This window comes from Mandrillus leucophaeus, unplaced genomic scaffold (assembly GCF_000951045.1).
Source record: "Mandrillus leucophaeus isolate KB7577 unplaced genomic scaffold, Mleu.le_1.0 Scaffold289, whole genome shotgun sequence".
Lineage (NCBI taxonomy): Eukaryota > Metazoa > Chordata > Mammalia > Primates > Cercopithecidae > Mandrillus > Mandrillus leucophaeus.
The window spans coordinates 1982845-2003562 of NW_012103020.1; positions in this window are offsets into that span (position 1 = coordinate 1982845).

The window sequence follows — 20718 nt, forward strand, 5'->3', positions numbered from 1 at the left end:
AAAATGTGGCACATATGCACCATGGAATACTATGCAGCCATAAAAAAGGATGAGTTCATGTCCTTTGCAGGGTCATGGATGAAGCTGGAAACCATCATTCTGAGCAAACTATCCCAAGGACAGAAAACCAAACACCACATGTTCACACTCATAGGTGGGAATTGAACAATGAGAACACTTGGACACAGCGTGGGGAACATCACACCCCCGGGGCCTGTCGTGGGGTGGGGGGATGGGGGAGGGATAGCATTAGGAGAAATACCTAATGTAACTGACGAGTTAATGGGTGTGACAAACCAACATGGCACATGTATACATATGTAACAAACCTGCATGTTGTGCACATGTGCCCTAGAACTTAAAGTGTAATAAAATAAAAAGAATGTAATGTTATAAATTAGAATTCTTTGAGGAAGAAACCCAACCACTGCTATTATTTTAAAAGAAGTGAGAGTTCTCTTGAGAGTTGTCACTAGTTAGGCTCAGGCCAGGACAAAGGACAGCCCACAGAATGAATGGTCTAAGATGTTGGCTACAGAGGTAATTGTATGGAGTCATCATGCTAAAACAATAAGCTGTAGGGAAGAAAAATAGAGCATTGGAGAGATTATTAAATGAAGTCCTACATAATCGACCCCTCACTATTTCAAAGATGCTGAAGTCAGATCTGTAAGCAGAGATTCCCAAGTGTTGGCAAGTACTCTGTGGCTTCCAGTAGCCCTGGAGAGATGAGGAGCCTCTGCTTCCAGAGGGGAATCCAAGAAGGCAGACCCTGAGACAGCACTCAGTCCCTGCTGTGGAGACAGCCAGGAGAAGGGACCTCAGGATGAGTTAAGTGTGCTGGGGTTATTTGTATTTGACCAGGGGCCAACAGGGGTTATTAGATTTATGAAATCCACCCAATCAGCAGATAGGTTTAAAAGTGGCTTAGAAACCAGGCATTGGGAAATTTAATGTTAGCATTTTCTTTGGTTCAGGAAAAAGGCTAACTGAAATATTTCTCCTAGATTTGTGCCCCATTTCTTGGTCACCGAGCTTTTCTAGACTTCTTCTTGATCCATGTATTAGTTCATTCTCACACTGCTTCAAAGAAATACCCGAGACTAGGTAATTTATAAAGAAAAGAGGTTTAGTTGGCTCATGGTTCTGCAGTCTAGCTTCTGCTTTGCTTCTGGGGAGGCCTCAGGAATCTTTTCCTCATGGTGAAAGGTGAAGAGGAAGCAGGCATGTCTTACATGTCTGGAGCAGGAGGAAGAGAGAGCAGTGGGGAGGTGCCACATGCTTTGAAACAAAAGATCTTGTGAGAACTCACAAGTACAGTACCAAGCGGGGATGGGGATGGTGCTAAACCATTCGTGAGAACTCCACCCCCATGACCTGGTCACCTCTCACCAGGCCCCGCCTCCAACACTGGGGATTACAATTTGACATGAGATTTGGGTGGGAACACAGACCCAAACCATATCAATCCAGAACTTCAATTCTTGGATAAATTGTTGGGGAATGAGAGAAAAGGGAAAAAAAAGCATGGAAACTCACCAAGATATGTTACTTATCCAAGTGGATAAATGTGTCATTAACATTTTCTTGAAGAAAATGTTTTTTACTTGCAGGAAAGAAGGACAGATTTGTTGGTTGATGGTTCTGTTACCATGGAAACATAGAGATTAAGAAATAAAAAAGAAGTTCTTATGTATTAACTTTTTAGATATCCTACCATGGCCTACCTTTACCCTTGAGGCAGAATGAAAAAATAGTCCTGACCCAGGTCATCATTCCAAGCAGTTCTGTCATGAGAGGCAAGCTCAAACTCTCCTTTCTGTCATTTCTGCCTTGCAGATTGGCTGAATATGCACTTTAAATTCATGCTTTCAGTGTGAATAGGTCACTTTGGTGCACATAGAAAAACCTTTAGGTTCTGAGTAAGTTTTGCAAAGTAAAGCATGTTGCTTATAGGACTTGGCTGAATAGACATGGGAAGACAAGTCATTTGGAATGGAATTGGTGACCAGACCACAGAGAATGTCTTAGTTCTTTCTGGCTGTTAGAGCACAATATCTTTGACTGGATAATTTATACACAACAGCTATTTATTGCTCATAGTTCTGAAGGCTGGTAAGTCCAAGATCAAAGAGCCAGCAGATTCAGTGTCTGATAAGTGATGGCTCCTCATAGATGGTGCCTTTTATATGTGCTTACATGGTACAAGGGGTATGATAGCTAATACTGAGGGTCAACTTGATTGAATTGAAGGATACAAAGTGTTGATCCTGGGTGTATCTGTGAGAGTGTTGCCAAAGGAGATTAACCTTCGAGTTAGTGGGCTGGGAAAGGCAGACCCATCCTTAATCTGGGTGGGCACAATCTAATCAGCTGCCAGTGCAGCTAGAATATAAGCAGGCAGAAAAATGTGAAAAGAGAGACTGGGCCTAGCCTCCCAGCCTACATCTTTCTCCTGTTCCGGATGCTTCCTGCCCTCAAACATCGGACTCCAAAGTCTTTAGTTTTGGGACTCAGACTGGCTCTCCTTATTCCTCAGCTTGCAGACAGCCTATGGTGGGACTTTGTGATCATGTGAGTTAAAATTATATATATATATATAAAAAAAAGTCCTATTAGTTCTGCCTGAATAATACAAGCAAGCAAACTCCCTGTTTCCCTTTTATAAGGCCATTAATCCCATTCATGAAGGTGGAGCCCTCATGACCTAATAACCCCTGAATGGCCCTACCTCTTAATACTATCACATTGGGGATTAAGTTTCAACACATGAATTTTGTGGGAACACAGACATTTAGACCATAAAAGTCAAGATTTCCAAGTGAACGCTTTATTCAATTATATAGATATAATTAATTTTGTCTACTTTTTTTGTATGTGTGACATGGCAGAAACTGGGATGGGGTAAGTTATTTAAAAGTTTAATTAAATACTACTTTTGTAACTATGACTTGTGTGCTCATATTTAAATATCCCGCTTAATTCACTTGTTTGGAGAGACTGTATCGTATAGAGAGGGAGCCCGTCATGGTCTTTAAGATGAGCACAGGCTTTGGAGTCAGAATCGACATGGTTTTCGATTCTTGCGCTACCTCTAACTAGTTTGGTAACCTAGGGCAGTGACTTAACCTCTGTAATCCTTGATTTCATCACCTGAAAATGGGGATAATCATTCACAGTGATTCTATAAAAATTTAAGAAGATAATACTGTCGGGCCGGGCGCGGTGGCTCACGCCTGTAATCCCAGCGCTTTGGGAGGCTGAGGCGGGCGGATCACGAAGTCAGGAGATTGAGACCATCCTGGCTAACACGGTGAAACCCCGTCTCCACCAAAAATACAAAAAAATTAGCCAGGCATGGTGGTGGGCGCCTGTAGTCCCAGCTACTCTGGAGGCTGAGGCAGGAGAATGGTGTGAACCTGGGAGGCAGAGCTTGCAATGAGCTGAGATTGCGCCACTACACTCCAGCCTGGGTGACAGAGCGAGACTCTGTCTCAAAAAAAAAAAAAAGAAGATAATACTGTCTGCATGATATGCTTAGCTTGTTTCTCGACCCTAAGCTTTGGTAGCATTGCTGAATTATAATAATTGCTCACATATACCAAATGTATCGGTCACCTCCTAAAACTTCAAATGGAAGGGAGGACCCTTCTGCCACTGAAACAAGGTTCACAGGGCTTCTATATTCCCCTGAGGGCCCCCAAGATCCCCATATTTCTGTTTATAGTTCTATTTGAAGCCAATTTAATACTACCATATTTCACTTTAATGCGGGTGCAAATTTGAAAATATTTCACCAAATTCTTTTAAATAAATGCACTTTTCTCTTTTATTTATTCAATAAATATGTATTGAATACCTATTATATGACAGGCCCTGTGCTAGATGCTGGGGATAAAACAATCAATAGGATAGAAATGGCTTCTGCTCTCATGGATGATGGAGTGTAGTATGGACAAAGCCATCGGTAAGCAGGCAATTATAAGGCTGTGCTTACTCAGTGCTGTGGCAGGAGTACAGTGAGATGTAAGCATCTTGCTGGAGCTCCTAACCCAGGTTTGGTTGGGAGGGTTGTCTCTGGAGGTGAAATTATTTTTAAAGCCATCTCAGAGCTGGGGGTCTATTCTGGGGCCCTCTAACTCTGCTAGAGCTGCCTCGGAGTGTTAGACTTCATTCATTCACTCCTACATTTAATTCATTCATTCACTCCTACATTTAATTCATTCACTGACTGAATGTGCCAAGCACTGGGAAAACTGGTGAGCAAAACAGACATGGCCCCTTTCTTTATAAAGCTTATAGGCCTGTGTGTGTGTATGTGTGTGTGTGTGTGTGTATGTGTGTGTGTGTGTCTGTCTGTGTGTAGAAATAGAGGAATTGGAGGAGTGAAGGGAGCTGAGAGATCAGATTCTGATTCACGAGGCCAATCCCTATTGCAAAAGTAGATTAATTGACAAGCTGTCACCATGATATGCCATTAACCTGGCTCTAACTAAGAACATGTAATCTGATTTCATGTTCACAAACTCCACTTCTCATTATGGGTTGACTTCTCCCACAGGTCAGCCTAAGGGAAGAATAAGGTGGATAATGTTCCATTATGGTTCACGTGGCAAATCTAATTTTCATGGGAAATTAATACCTCGGGATTCTGGGCGTATACCTCATTGCTCTTCCTATTCTACCTCTGAGATGGACCTGGGTCCCCTCTTGGTGTAATGAAGAAATGAGTTCTGTGGCTCGACGGATGTGTCTCCTTTGGAGACAGCCAGTTGATCGTTCTCTGAAAGCAACACACTAACATTCCTGTGCTCTGAATAAGCCGGTTTCTTTTAAAAGAATTTTGACTTTTATTTTAGATTCTGGGAGTACATGTGCAGGTTTATTACCTGGGTATATTGTGTGACACTGAGGCTGGGGTATGAATGATCCTGTCACCTAGGTAGTGAGCATAGTGCCCAATAGGTAGCTTTTCAGCCCTTGCCCGCTACCCGCCTCTCTCCTGCAGGAGTCCCCAGTGTCTGTTATTCTCATCTTTATGTCCATATGTATCCAGTGTTTAGATCACACTTATAAATGAGTACACACGGTATTTGGTTTTCTGTTTCTGTGTTAATTCACTTGAAGAAGCGGTTTCTTCCTCCTGTTAAAAGTCTGCACCCATGTGTCTTGGGGCTGTTTGGACTGACCCAACCTTTGCACTATAGGCTTGAAAATCACCTCCCTGGCTTTTATTAAATACATACATTAAATGTATATTAAGTATTGTTTACATTCAGAGGATGCGGCTGTCCTAATTGAATGAGTGTTTTCTAATTTTATTTATTTATTTTTTTGCCCAAAAGTTGTTTAGAGCAAGCAGCCTATCAGAGTGGTGATGAGTGAGGTGTCAGGGGCCAGTTGAGCTGGGTTTCAGTTCCAGAGCTGCGGATGAGTAGCTGTGTGGCTACTCCCGGCTCTGTGCTTTAACCTCCTCCTCAGGCTGTTGGGAGGTGGTGTAAGTAGAGTGCTCAGAATCATGCCTGCCACATGGAAGCACCCAGCAGGTGGAAGCTTATTATTTAAAAAGGTCTGATAATCACTGGCATTGTGGCCAATTCCACTGTGCTCCAGAAGCTTTGCATCAGGGGTCTTGTATGCTTTTTAAATATTAAAATAAATAAAACCTTGAAGCTCTTATTCCAAATAGATATTCAATTTCTCTTATTGCAAAAAGTGGTGAAATAGATTCCTTAATCCGTCCCTGTGTCTGGGAGTCAGGCCTGACTGAGGGGCTGGAACGTTAGCATGTGCGGGGCTCGTCCGCGCCAGCAGCTGGGAGAACTCTCCAGCAAATGTGCAAATGTGCAAACGTGGTAAGTTTGTGGCATGTCACATCGTTTTCCCTCTCCATCTCTTCCCAATTGCATTTTTAAAAGTAATGCAGTTAATTTTCATGAGCATTTTAAGCCCAAATTAGATCTCATATTGTAAACACTGCAGAAGCTGAGAAAGATCTCGTTAACAAAAGCAAATTACTAAACTCTCGCAAATCTGAATCAGACCCATGGAATTCAAACTTGGATGAAGGACATGCCTACAAAATTCATTCCGGCTCCATTTCTGCAGGATGAAAGTGAATGCAGGCATGCTAAGCTACCAGCAGATCTGGGACTGTGGCACCTAATTGCAGCTGCCTTTAAACCTTGGGCAGGTCAATGGAGGCATGATGATCTCAGGGATATAATTTATCTTTTATGTATTTCTATGGTGTGATATATAATCCCTTGCTGAAAAGGGTCCTTGTGGATGTCAGCTTCTGCTCCTGGCTGTAACAGAATAAAGAACTGGTAAATAGGTGACTCTATTCATCTCTCTTTTGTCCTACATACTGTGGGCCAAGGGATGAAGCTACCCCTCTTAAGGCAGTGATGGGGGCATTCAACCCATAAATGATTCTGGATTTGCTTTATTCTGTGATTGGACTCAATCGTATGCTTCTGAAATCTTGATACACTATTATGATAGTCTTGAATAGCCAGAGAGCTGTTTTCCACTTTGCATCTGAAGTCTTACTTTCTCTGCTCACTCTTCAGATAGCTGAGCACCTCAAATAGGGTGGGGTAAAGAGATTTGAAGAAGCAATCATGCTATCTTGAGATGCAGAAGCCAGGGAGGTGAATAACTCATTTTGTCTGTGTCTGGACACATTAGAAGCCTTCTGCTTAAGTGAGAACAGTCAGGCAGTCAGCAGGGGTTTATGGGAAAACACACAGCAGGTTATAGGGCAAAACCTTGCTCTAAACATTTCAAGTATGCATTAAACAATGAACAGGGTTTCTTGACCTTGCAGTCTGTTGCCTTTTCTGCCCCCTAACTATTTGTAGATTTGAAGTACTGAGGGACTGGGATGCTCCCAATAGGAAAATGGGGAAAACGGAGCCAGGTGCCATGGCTTAGGGTAGAGTAGGGGAAAAAGCTATCCTTGAGCCAGGCATTTCTCTGCATTTGCCTGCTTGGTACTAGGGTTGCAGCACTGTAGGGCCACTCATGGCAGCCCCATGCCAAACGCAGCAGAACTGAGCAGAACCGTGGTCTGTGGTCTCGCACATCTTGGTACCCTCCTCCCAAAATGGCAGGACGCACTCCCTGGACTTCCCTGTTTTGTCTCCATCAGCTTTCTCGATGTGTCTTCAAGGCTGCATGGCACAAATACCTCCTCCTGTTCTGAAATCCATTTACTTCCATTTTCTCTTCCTGACCTCCCTCCCTCCAGGTTCCTTTCTTTTCTAATCATTACACAACTCAGGCAGACAAATAGCCGGCATGCAAGCTATTATGTAAGTAAATATGAGAGTCCACTGAAAAGGTCAGCAATTGCGAAGAAAATAACGGGCAAAACTTCAAGGAGGAGGTGGGCCTTGAGCTTCTGTGAATAAAGTGGGAGCGATGCGGTTGGCCGGTGGAAGGAGGAACGATACACGTGTCCCAGGGATGATGGCGCAAGCCCAAGAGTTTTAGGATTGCGTCCTGCCTTCCACAGTTATTAAGCTCCATAGCCTTGGAAAAGTCACTATACGTCTCTTGGACTCAGGCTTCTCATCGGTAAAGTGGGGATAATCACACCTGGTTTCCACTGTTGTTAGAAGGATAATGGTTAATGAATTAGCAAATTAATTTGATACATATTGATGGTTAGGTGCTGTGCACTATGGTAGGCATGCAAAGAATCAGACCCGTGAGGCTTCTAGGAGCTAACAGGAGAGAGAGACAAATAAGTTTATGAACCTGTAAGTAAAACTAATATGTGCCATGAAGCTTGCAAACAGCATAACAGAGTCAGCAGTTTTCACAGGGTGGTCAGGGAAGGTTCCCTGAGAATGTGATATTGTCTGTGTGGCACTGTCACAGCTCCTGGCACAGGGTAAAATGAGCTCTTTGTAGTTCCTTTTATCCCAGGGACACTTGTCTGAGGACAGGAGAATTCGGGAAAGGCTATGTGAGAAAGGGGCATGTGGGAGCCACAGGGATTGCTGTACCGTAGACTTCCCTGTTCTCTCCTTATGCCCTTTTTCTTTCTAAAGGGACAGGTTCACATACCAGGCTCAGGAAGAGGAAGAATTTGCTCTGCAATTTGCTGGTTTGTCATGTGTCCTTGGCCAGAACACCCTCTCCATCCCTTCAGTCTGCTGTCCACCACTGTGATGGGGTAAAGAGGATGCCTGTAAATCATCTTAAGCCTTAGACAGAATGCAGGCATCGCCGTGGAAATATTAATAACATGGCTGCTGGGCTTTGAATTCATGGAATGTTCTCTCTGAAGTGCTCTGAAGAGAGGCGGTAATAGGGTTTGGCATTATTTTCTCTCAGGAGAGAAAGAGGAGCACAAAGGCATAGATGGCATTTGCTAGAAATTTCATGGGTAGAATCAGCCAGGCCTTCCACGTAGGCCCCTGTTGCCAGTTCAGTGCGGTAACCACCAGGTGGTTTGCTTTAGGGGACATCTGGATGGCACCCTCCTTCTCCTCTGGCTACATCCTCCCCGTGCCTTCCAGGCTCCATGAGTTTGTGCCCCGGGAATCCTGTCAGGCTTGTCACTTCCCCAGCAGAGGCAGACAGGGCTGCACCCTGCATGTTGCAGTCAGAGGACTGGGGAGCAAAATGGATATTTTTTGTGTTTGGCAGTTACAAACTCCTTCATCATGAAATTCATTATACAAATCAGGTCAGACATCAAATATTTTTAAAAACCCGTCTCTGATTTAGACCCGGCTATCACCAAAGGACAACAGGAAAAGTATTTTTCAGAACGTTTAGGGGACCAGGATAGGAAAGGGTGAAGAGCCAGGATTTTCCACTGGATCCTTCTGAGAGCTCTTGCAGGAGGTAGATGAATTCCTTGGTCAAAAGTGGGTGTGGCAAGTGTGGAAAGGCCATGGGAGGGCTTCGGGGCCTCAGGGGTATCGGGTGAAAGGTGGCAAGGCAGATCAAAAGCTTGCTCAGGGGGTTATTATTATTTTTGCATTTGGTTAAAAATTGACAAACTAATTGCTGAGCCCATTGTCAGAAAACTGGCAACCCATTAGAGATGATTGTAAGCAATTTCTCTCTATTATTCCTAATGAGACTGATGCAGCCTCATCTTCTGTACTTAGTGCTCAGAGAAATGAGGGTTTTATCTGTTTCTCTAACTCAGCCAGAGAGCATCTGCTGCACTAAACCTGCGTGGGGCTGCCGTGCAGGCCACAGGGCTTTTCCAGTATTCCTGACCTCAGCTGGGAAGATGGATGATTTGTTTGTCTGATTGCCTGAGTCTCTTGCCGCCTCTTCATTTTCCACCTTCTCTTCCTTCCAAACACCCTTCTTACTCCTGGCCAACTCTCAAGATACAGTTAATCTAAAAAGCAGGAAAGCAAAATTGAATAGAAAAACAAAACCAAACTCTTTTAGAAGTGAAACTTTAAATATTGAAAGCCGAAGCTTCTTGGATTTGAATATTTCAGTGGGGTTTAGAAAAGACCAAACTATTCCTTCAAAATCACTTAGAATATTTTCTACTTTTATATCACTTAGAATATTTTCTACTTTTAAATATTGGAGTAAATACTTATATATAACTACACTATCCAGGTTCTTGAATAGAAAAGAGAAAGATGTCCAATATCCCTTCAATCTGGGATATTGCATCTCAGCCCATTTTTCCTGAGCTAGTCCAGATAGAGTCAATATTTCTAAGTTCAGAGGCAGGGTTTTCTATGGCACATCAGACACCCTTGTTTCCCCCCCTTGTTGAAGGCCTGGACATTGTCTTCTTCTGTCAGTGGGAGGGAAGTTTGTGTTCTAGGACACCTTCCTCACACCCTCACCTTTCCCATGGTCTTCCATGACTAGAATGCACTTTTCTCTTCCTTTTGTTTAAGCAACAAAATGAGTTCTGGTTCATCTGTAGATATGCAGACAAGGAAGTCCATTTTAGTGGATTTTCTGTTTCATTTTAAAACCAATTTCTGTGTCAATTGCCTACTATTTGCAAAATCTTGAGGATCATAAGAAATGATAAACAATTAAAGTGGTTGCCAAGCCAGTTAACATGAACACATTTTATCATTCCAATGTACTCTGTGATGAATCCTTAATAATCTTTCCTTTAAAAAATAAGATGTTCAATATCATCAGTTATTTCGTTAGGGGTTGGCACCTATGGCTATAAAGTATGTGTCAGATTCTAATTACACACAATAATATCACTAACTTCGAGTGTTTGGCCACTGCTGTATTGTGAGTTTTTGAAAATGGAAAATGACAGTCATAATTTCTTTCAGAAAGGATTTGGAGACTGTATTAGTTTTCTCTAGCTGCTGTAACAAATGGAGTGGTTTAAAGCAACACAAATTTATTGTCTTATGGTTTTGGAGATCCAAAGTCCACAATGGAACTTAGCTTGCTAAAATCAAGCTGTCAGCAGGGCTGTTCCTTCTGGGGCTCTAGAGGAGAATCTGTTTCTTTGCCATTTCTACCTTCTAGTGGCTGTTCAGGTCCCTTAGGGGAGACCGCTTATATTTTGAAAGCCAGCGATGGCACTGTTCCTACTTCTGCTCCTGTCATGGCCTCTCCTTCTCTGATTGAGTCTCCTGCCTTCATTTTAGAAGGACCCTTGTCATTACTATTAAACTCACATATATAATCCAGGATAATCTCCTCATCTTAAGGTCCTTACCTTAATCACACTTGCAAAGTCCTTATGCCACGTAAGGCAACATATTCACAGGTTCCAGGGATTAGCATGCCGACATCTTTAGGGAGGCTGTTGATTCTCTCTATCACAGGAACAAAAAGCAAAAGTAGACTAGAAGATCAGTTTTTATGAATAAGCAAAACTAGTACACTTTTGGATGCTTTTTATTTTTTCTTTGAAACAGTTGTTTTCAGTTCCATACAGGCTTGAAAATGGCAAAAACATTAATTGAATTCCTGTTCAACTGTATGGTTCGTGATTTATTTCACATGTATGGAAGTATGGTAGCTTTGTTAGGATGAAAAATTTACTTTCCAATCTTCTTTTAAAGGTCAAGTGGCAGAGAGGACTGGTTTTAAATGCAAGTTATCCACATGGAGCAATTAAGGAGAGAGAGAAAGTGGTATAGATTTTAACATGTGACATGGGCCAGATACAAGCGGAGGAGAATTGACTAAGATATTAGCTGATTTAGGAAAATTTAAATCCTACCTTTGGGAACACACTTGGATTAATATATATTTATTGTAATTCAAGGTTAAAAAATCCTTCTCTTCTAAGCTATTTTATCATTACATTTGCAATTTGCTTCTCTTTGCAGCCAGACATAAACACCCAGAGCCAATCTCAGAGGTAAATTCTTGCCTCGGCCTCCTTTTTGCTGTCAGTGGGCGGTGTTGACTTAGAGCCCACTTTCAGAGATGTATTGAAATTCCATATTAAGTTAAAGGATGCTTTGTAATGTTCGATCTCTCTCCCAGAACAAACAGACCTGACACGGTCCAGGTATCCTTCCCTTTCTTCCTGATGTCATTTGTGCTTTCAGAACTTCCCCTGCAGAAATTGCTCTTGGTCATCAGCTTAACCATTGGGGCATTGCTAGATTTCCACTGTAACCTGATTCCCCTTTGGTGTAGGAGGGAGGGAGATTTCAAAGGTGTGTTGGGAGATCCCGGCCTGGTGGAGAGGAGGTGCTGCCCTCCCCGTGCCTAGGTTGTGAAACGTTCGGTATCTGCTTCTCTTTCCCTTTCTGCTGGTGGCAGAGGGATGCTGGGTGGATCAAGCGGAGCAGGCAGACCCTCTTTAAGCCGCATGCCGGTTCCTTTAGGCAGAAACACAAGCCTTTCTCCATCCCGCGCGCTCTCCTCCTGTGGCGCTTTCAGGCGATAAAGGGGAACAATGAAATGCAACCTGTTGGTGCTGGCATCTGCTCAATGGCTGTAGTTTGTGTGGAGGCAGCTGATTGTGCTGGCACCTCTGCCTGGGCTTGGCAAGACCAGAGCACACACCATTCTCACCACGGCCTGGAACGGGACCCGATGACAAGTGGCTATAAAATGATGACAGAGAGAGGCAGGAATCATGGCCCAGGAGAGGGAGGGGAGCAGGAGTCAGCACCAAGAACAGCCATGCAGTTTAGAAGAGGTGAAAAACAGGGAAATGTTAGTTGCTTGCATTTTTTTGTTGTTTTCTTTCTTTATCTCTTTTGCTTATTTTAGTCAGGTTGTTCTTGTCAGGGCAGAAAGCTGTGTAGGAATCTTGAGGCCGTCTTATCCTCTGATTTAGTGGATGCTTCTGTTTAATGAATCACTTCATGCTGCTTACTGATGGGGCTTTCAAAGGAATGGCTTTGGGGTAACAAGTACAATTAGAAATTATCATCAGCAATTACAAGTGATACTCTTGATTTTGATTGGCTGTGATCATTGTTTATTGGTTGGGGAGGGCCTTTCCATTATCAGAAATATCCTTCTGATTTTGGAGAAAATCGAGGAAAAGCATTAACTGATATGTTTATTTTTTTATAGCTTTATAATGTTTGCGAAGTTCTGAATAGGAAATCTTCTCAATGGAAATTTAACATTTGGTTAAGTGTTACTCAATGGCTCTCAAAATTCAGTGTGCACGGCATTACCCGAGAAGCCTGGAAAATGCAGAATTCTGGCTCCTATCCCCAGAGTTTTGAATTCAGTAGATTTGGGTGGAGTCTCCAAATTCGCATTTTTAACAAATTCCCAAGTTACCCTGATGCAGGTGGTAGGGATCATGGTTTGAGGAAAACTACGTTATATGCCTGGACTTCTTAGCTAATTATTTTCTGATTAGCTCTCCGGCCAACCCCTCCCCACGTGTTTTCATTTGATGTAACTTTCTCTAAGCTAGTAGTTGTGTTTTCATGCAATTCAGGAAGGAGGCTGCTGACAGTGCGGTGCATCACCTGCATTGTTGTTTTCAGAGCTTTTGGTCTTAGGTTTATTCCCAGTACAAAGATTGACGGATGATCTGAAATCAAATACATTTGTCTGGGAGTGGAATGTCTGTCAGACCCACGCATTGATTTCCTTGAGCTTGAGTTCTCAGTAAATGTCTTTCCAGTGAGAATTCCAATCAGGATTCTAAAGGTTATATGAAATAGGCTTGATTTCTGGGCTTCCTCCAGGGAGCTTGCTTAATTTTTATAAGCAAAATTAACTCACCACCACGGCTTGTTTTGTAATCAGCACACAGTTCATATTTTAGGAATAAAATGTTATGTTGATTAGTGTGTGAAACAGGTGATCCAGAAAATATCTCTGTGCTGAGAATCTTTAAGGAAGAAATATTTACACTCCAGAGCATGAAAAGATAGCAAAACGGAATCTAAGCAGAACCGAAGGGAAGGAAGCTCCGCTAGGAGAGATGCCCGATTTCTACAAGTGCTCTCACACTATTCGACCACCAGGGGGCAGCATTGCACTTTGTTTGGAAAACGGCCTCTGCGGCAAGCAGCCCTTTAAAGGAAAATAACATCTAAGCGAGCAAAGCTAAAAACCAGAACATTAGCAAGAACCAGAAAACCAACAACACAGAACCCAAACTCTCTTTGTTATAATGTGCCGCCTTTGCTTTTCTTGGTACACAGGTTTTAATATTGTAGTATTGAGACTCTCCAGGGCATACTTTATCGGTCCATTAATACATACTTAGGGGTGGTGGATGATTCAGTGAGATTATTTTTCATTTTCCTTACTTTTCGTTTGTCTCTCTCATCTCATCTCACTTGTCCTTGTCTTTGTGTCAAACAACTACTGTCCTATATCTACTTCTTTCAGGGCAGAGAGAGGCCCAACAGGGGGCTGCACCTTGCTACTGGCTGGTCATTTTGTGGAGCCAGATGGATGTGTATAGAGCCTGGCTGGAAAGCTGTCTCCTTCTTGGTGTAAAACCAGGTTCACAATGTGCATGGTTCTGGGAAGTTCCTGGGGATTACAGTTATTTTTAATGCACCCTCACAAACACTTTTATAGGAGTCCAGCTGTCATATTACAGAAAGTGATGCAAAATAAATATATGCTAACATTTTGTATTTTTAAAATTGACTCATATGATTAATGGATAAAGTGTGGTTGAATGAAAAAACCTGAGCATGAGTGTTCGGAATGTAAATTCCACCAATACAGGGATCATGTCTGTTTGTTCAGAGATGATACATCAAGCTCCCAGAACTGTGCCTAGCATGGCCGGCACTCAATTAATGTTTGTTGAGTGAATTAATGAATTTAAACACATGTTATGACCAGCTCCCCCTTCTCCTATCTTGGCTTTGCGTTTGAGCAATGATTAACTTGGGAACTGAGGCAAGCCTGGGGAGATTTACTTGGCTTCCTTGCCTGTCTCAGTCACTGTCTCTCCTGTTTCGGGGCTTCGTGTAAGTGCAATGACTGAAAGTTTCTTGAAGGAAAGTCCTAAAATTTTTTTTTTTTTTTTTTGAGATGGAGTCTCACCCTGTCATCCAGGCTGGAATGCAGTGGCACGATCTCAGCTCACTGCAACCTCCGCCTCCCGGGTTCAAGTGATTCTCCTGCCTCAGACTCCCAAGTAGCTGGGATTACAGGCACCTGTCACCACGCCTGATTAATTTTAGTAGACACGGGGTTTTGCCATATTGGCAAGGTTGGTCTCGAACTCCTGACCTTGTGATCCGCCCACCTTGGCTTCCCAAAGTGCTGGGATTACAGGCATGAGCCACTGTGCCCAGCCCATATCTAATCTTTAAGAACAACTGTAAACCCTAAATATTTTTGTTTCTTTGAAATTTGCATGTAACGTTGCATACAATTACAGCATTAAAGCTGCCTTTTTGAGGGAGTTTCATTAAGACTAGACTTGAAGATTTCTTGGTACTAATGCCCTTCTATGAGGAAGCTCTCCCGTTTGGCTTCCTCCTCCCTTTCCTTCTCTTGCAAGAAACAGGTTGGGAAACTTGACTTTGAACAGGAACAGGGCAGGGAATAACAGGCACATGAAGATTAATTACCCTCGTTGGAATCCAGTTTGACTGGGCAAGGTGAGACAGTTCAATTATTTAATCACATTGGTGCTATTGGCTTCCAAATCCTTGAGTGCCAGGATAGCCCTTCCTTTCCATTTAATTTATATGAGGAGTTGCTCCTCAACTTGCTGCTCTCAGCTGAACCGTCTGGCAGAGGGAGAGAAGCAGTTGATTTTGGAAGGAGATGATCCCATCTCTGCATCCTCTTGGGCTACATTTGTGAAGAGTTCTCAGCACTTATTTTGGAAGCTACCAGACTACCTGTGTCTCTCCTGTCCCCAGCGGGCTGCTCCGTTCTATGTGTAATGGAAGCTTTGTCCCTTGCACATGACTTTTTAAGGCTTTCTTTTAGCTCAAGAATGTCTATCCATTGAAGCTACAGGTCAGAGCATGTCACTAGAGCAGAACATGCTAGAGCAGCACAGTCCAATAGAACATTCTGTGATGATAGAGATGTTCTGAACCGCCCTGTCCAGTGTGGCAGGCAGTGACCAAGTGTGGCTATTAGCATTAGAAATGTAGCCAGTGTGATGGAGGAAATGAAATTTTAATTCAAACTCATTTAAAGTTAAAATTACCTGTGGCCCAGTGGAAACTATGCTGGGCAGTGAAAGACTAGATTGTACCTGTGATGCCCAATAGAGATGTGATTTTTGTTGGTTTGTTTCTGGTGGGGCTTGACCGTTGCACTGTCACACAGCAGGGCTGTCTTACACCTTAGTCCGTCTGGTATTAACGTAGTTTTTCCTTTACATCCCACCAAGCCCTCTTGTTTCTCACCATGCCCCTCTGCTACTGCATCTTGGCTAAGTCACTCCTCATTAGTATCTGAGAAGGGACAGGAGAATGGAATTTTACCTATTCAGCTGTGGTTCCTTGATCCCCGCATGCCCCCACACACAGGTGGTGAGAGATCTTAATCCCAGTGAAAACTGCATTCTGTCAAAATAAAATGAGCTAGTTGGGTGTACCTTCACCAGATGTTTTAGTGTCATGACCCGTGGACTTCTGCCAGGGTGCTGCCACCCACTTAGTGTCCCACAACCTGGAAGGCACATGCTCTGTTTAGCATAGATTTTTCAAAGTTGTTCAGTGATTTAATGCATATATAAAACCAATTGCTAGTTTGTCTATGAAAATGAGCTTTTTAAAAAATGGCCTCATGAACCAAATATTGATGGTCAAGCTAGATACAACAAGAAAGGGATAGGAGCATAAAGTATCTCACACGAAGAATGAAAGACAAGGACTGAGTTTCCACAAATCTTAGTCATTCAGATCGCACTGTGGAGTCATAATCAATGACTCCCAATCTCCCTCATCCTCCAGCCTCACCGTGCCCCCAAGCTCATCAACTCATCATTCCCCTGCTGTTTCCACCACACTTACACTGGGCCCTGCACACTTCATGCCCTAGTTGCTAAAATTATACAAATAGAGAGGAGAAAAAAAATAAGTCTGTGAAATCATTCTCTTGGTTCCTGTGGTTTACACTTGCTAGTTAATTTGAGTCTTAATGTTGGTCTCTCAGAGTGACAGAAACAGCAGCCAATCTGCTGTTGTACAAGCAAGTGCATATAGCCTCATTGCTAACACCCTTGAAAAATGTCCCCAGAAATGCAGCTCAGGAAGAGAGTTCTTTAAATTAAGCTACATTTGTAAAGAGCCCATTTACTGCCTGACTTAGAGCTAAATCCTGTGGCAGAATGGAATGCGAGGCTAGCTGCCAGGGAACAGAAAACAGCTTGGGTACCAAACCGTGAGCCTGTGAGTGGCAGAGAAGGAGTGATGTTAGAACAGAAGGCATCCTCAAGTCTGACAGGAAAGGAAAAAAAAAATCAAAACAGAAGGAAGTATCTAGAGACAGAGTACAGACAGATTGTCCAGGAAAGTTGGGGTGCAGAGAATGAAGAATAAGAGAACAGGAATAAGGAGACTTCACTGGAGAAAAGAAGGATCTAAAGGTAGAAGAAGAGAATGTACCTAGTTCATTCTTTTGCTTTATCTCATTAAAGAGACATGACTGAAAATCAAGTCATTTCAACAAACAACCAGACAGTGGCAGGTCACCAGACGAAACTCCTTCCCTGCCTGGACATTACATCCTGGCAAACAAGCAAGCAAGTGAGCAAGTCAGGCCTTCCCTTACATGCTTCTCTTTCTAGGTTAATCATTTACCTTTAATAGGAGGAATTTTTTTCAGACATTCCAATGTGGTTGATTTCAAATCCCTTGGAGAAGAATTTGAAGAGCAATGAGAAGGTGGGTTCTCCTATAACATCTCATCCAAATGCAGCTCCTCTCCATTTCCTCTGCAAATAAAGACCACATGACAGGCTGATATCCAACTGCAGAACTTTAATTTGCTTTCTGTTTTAGGGCCTCTGCCTTTGGTGGGCTCCAAAATCTCCAGGGGGCGCTTATTAAGAACATTGTTGCCTGGGCTCTAGACCCCAGAGATATAGATTCTCAAGGGAAAACAGCATCTCTGAAAGAAACCCAGTCTGGGAAATTTTGGGAAATGGGGCAAAACTGTAAAATGTGAGAATTTTCAGGCTTAGAGGATGCAGCAATTTGATGCTAGTTTAAAAAAATCCCCCAAAAGACGGTTGTATGGACTGATTTCTCTATACTTGGTTAGAAGTTAAGGATAAAAGATAAAGAGGTTTCATTTTCTCCCACATTAAGTTATTGAGTAGTAAAGTCCCCCTTTCTCTCCACTTAATTATGGAAGAAAGAACAAACTCCAATTTTAGGAGTTGCTCATCCATTTTAGGGATGGCCCAGATGGGGAGCATATTTGTGTTCAGAAATCTCTTTACTATGGAATATGGTTTGTAGGTTCCATCTTTCCTCCAAGCTGAGGGGCCATTGCTGAGCCTCCAAAGGTCCCTGTGATTCCTGCCACATTCGGTGCCTCTGGAGGGCCAGCCTCCTGCTCAGGGCACCAGAGAAGGGGGAAGAGGGGTGGCATCATAGAGTACCGCAGATGGAGGTCTCAGTCCTGCCCAGCCACTTACTGTGTAATGTTGAAACGTTACGCTCCAAGCTTCTCTTTCTTCCATTTATGAAATGGCCATAAGTGTTATTCCTCACTGAGCTGTAATTACTAAATGAGTTAAGATAGAAAACGTGCTTGGCAGAGGAAGTGGTCACTACATGTGGCCATCCCTTGGAGGCTTCTCCCCCATTATCCAGCAGAGAATTATCTGTCTTCCATAATGTTCAAATTTTCTCTACATTTTCAAGTGTGCTCTTAGAAATAAGCTTCACCTGAAACCACGTCTCAGGTGAAATTGCTGTCCATGTTTATAGGCCTCTGTAGCCTTCAGTAACTCCCAAGAGGCCTTGAGAAACCGGCAGGTGCTACATTTACGTGCTGAGGTTGGGTGGTTGCAGGTCAACCTGGTTGTCAGGACCTGCCAGGTTGTATATGTCTGCAAGACAGAAGAACCTTAGGAATTCTCTGGGTTGCTTTACTGTGAAGCACAATTACTTATTTGCAGAGAAGTATGTGTGCTGTAATTTCAAGGATTGACATGTAGAATTTCCAACTGAGCCTTGTCCTTGATCCCTCCTGGGCAATATACAAGATGGAGCGTCTAACACCCTTGTGGGAATTCAAACCTGTCATACTCACTGACAGGCAATCATGATTCTAATGAGGGCAGAAGAATTTAATTCAATAAAAAACCTATTAGAATTGACAGTACAAATGTAAACAGGTCCCTGATGGATAATTTTGCAGGGCCTTCTCTGCTGCTGTGTTTGTTGACATATACCATAACCAAACGTGGAAGGCAGATGCTCACGTTTGTTCCGACAGGATGGAATGGATGCGTTCCTCTTTCTTTCACCTGTGGGGCAACACATCACTGGCCTTGAAACCGCAGACCTGGTCATTGGGGGTAGTCTCATAAAAACGACAGTTTTGTCTTATTTTTGGGGGAGGAAGGATCTTGCGATGACTGGAGATAGATATTTCTGGGGATTATTTTTTGTCATTTTTCAAGAGATTCAGGTAGTAAAATGTGTCTTTAATCAGCTGCTTTGGTTTTATTTTTTTTCCTCCTCCGAGACTCTTAGCATATCATGCAGAATAATTTTATGAATGTCTGGAGTTTTTTCCGTCTGTTTTAGCCGCTAGATTTTACAGACTTTTCATTGGACTAGTTTATGAGTTGCTGCCTGTTTTGGCAAATGTAAATTTTACCCAACAATTTAGAGTTCCATTTTTTTAAACAGATACAATCAACAAGAAAAATTACTCAGCACTATTGCTTGAGAGACTCTGAGACATAGCTATGTCATTGTACCAATAGTTCATCATAAAAACAGTGGTTCTTTCTACCTAGAAACTTGTTCTGTCAAAAAAAACAAAACAAAGCAAAAGAAAAGAAAACAAACAAACCAATAGTTTCTCTTCATTGTTATTTTCTAGTACTTCAGAGTAGAGATGGAATGTCTGTTCTCTTTAGAATCAATCTACACATTGGCCTTACAAAAAAAAGTTTGGTTTATTAATAACATTCGGAACAAATTTATTCTCAGTATGTGAATGTTCTCTCTGTTTTCCTATTTTTAAACCTTTGCTTCAAAATTGACAAAATCATTATTCATCTTGAAGTTTCTTGATGGAGATTTTTACAAAAAGCAAGAGACTCATTCCCCTCAGGGTTTTGCCTCCGTGGGCTTTGTACCTTTAGGAGGCAGAGTGTCTACAATATTGTTTTAATGGATCTGGAAAGCTGGACGTGCTCGAAGTGTCCTTTATTGGTGGGATAAATAATATCTTACAGACAAACGTCATGGTAATTTTTCAACTATATGTAATTTTTCAAATATATGAGGTTAAGTATAATACAAATTCAGTCTTTTTGTGATTATGAACTTTCTCAATGAATAGACACTACAAGGCAGCTCATACTCTGTTGGGGAGAGGTGGTACAGTGACATTTTTCACACTGCAGAAGAGCTTAGTCTCATTTCTGAATATTAGGAATCCTGGCCCTAAACCAAAGTCAGATGACCAAGTGCGTGTTCTGAGTCTAAATCTTTACTTAAATCATGAACATGCTGGTTATTAAGATGTTGCCCTGGGTGGGGAAGGGACAGATGCTTCCTGCAGCAGTTCATCATTGTTGCAAGGGCCTCCTTAGTAGGCTCTCGAGGCATTTGCATTTGCTCTGCCTGCTGCCAGAAAACAGAACTAAATGTTTATTGCATTTTTTTAGTGATAGAGAATTTCCATTTCCCAGGATTGCTTTCCTTTTGCCTCATTTTTTTAGTCATTAGTTCACTTCTGCCTTCTTGCTTATAACTGCTCTGCCTCCCCAAGTTGAAGTTCAGGACCTTAGAAAGAGAATCCAGTGTTGCTTATCCAAAGCCATTCTGAAGGAAGAAAGGAAGAATCTCATATCTCCTGAGTGACTGCTACATGCTAGGTTTAAACCTTTATCTCTCATAGAATATCATGGTCTCCATTATCACAGAGAGGCATCTGGAGTTTGAGGGGAGTGAACTTGCTGGTAGTTGCTGCAGAGTATGTAGGGAGTCCAGGAATCAAGCTTAGTCTGAAGATTTCTAAAATCCATGCTTCTCCTTCCCATCTTTCCTTCCTCTCTCCCTCTCTCCTTCGCATCTCCACAATACTTGAAGACTATTCACCACTCTGGATTTTTGTATGAATTTA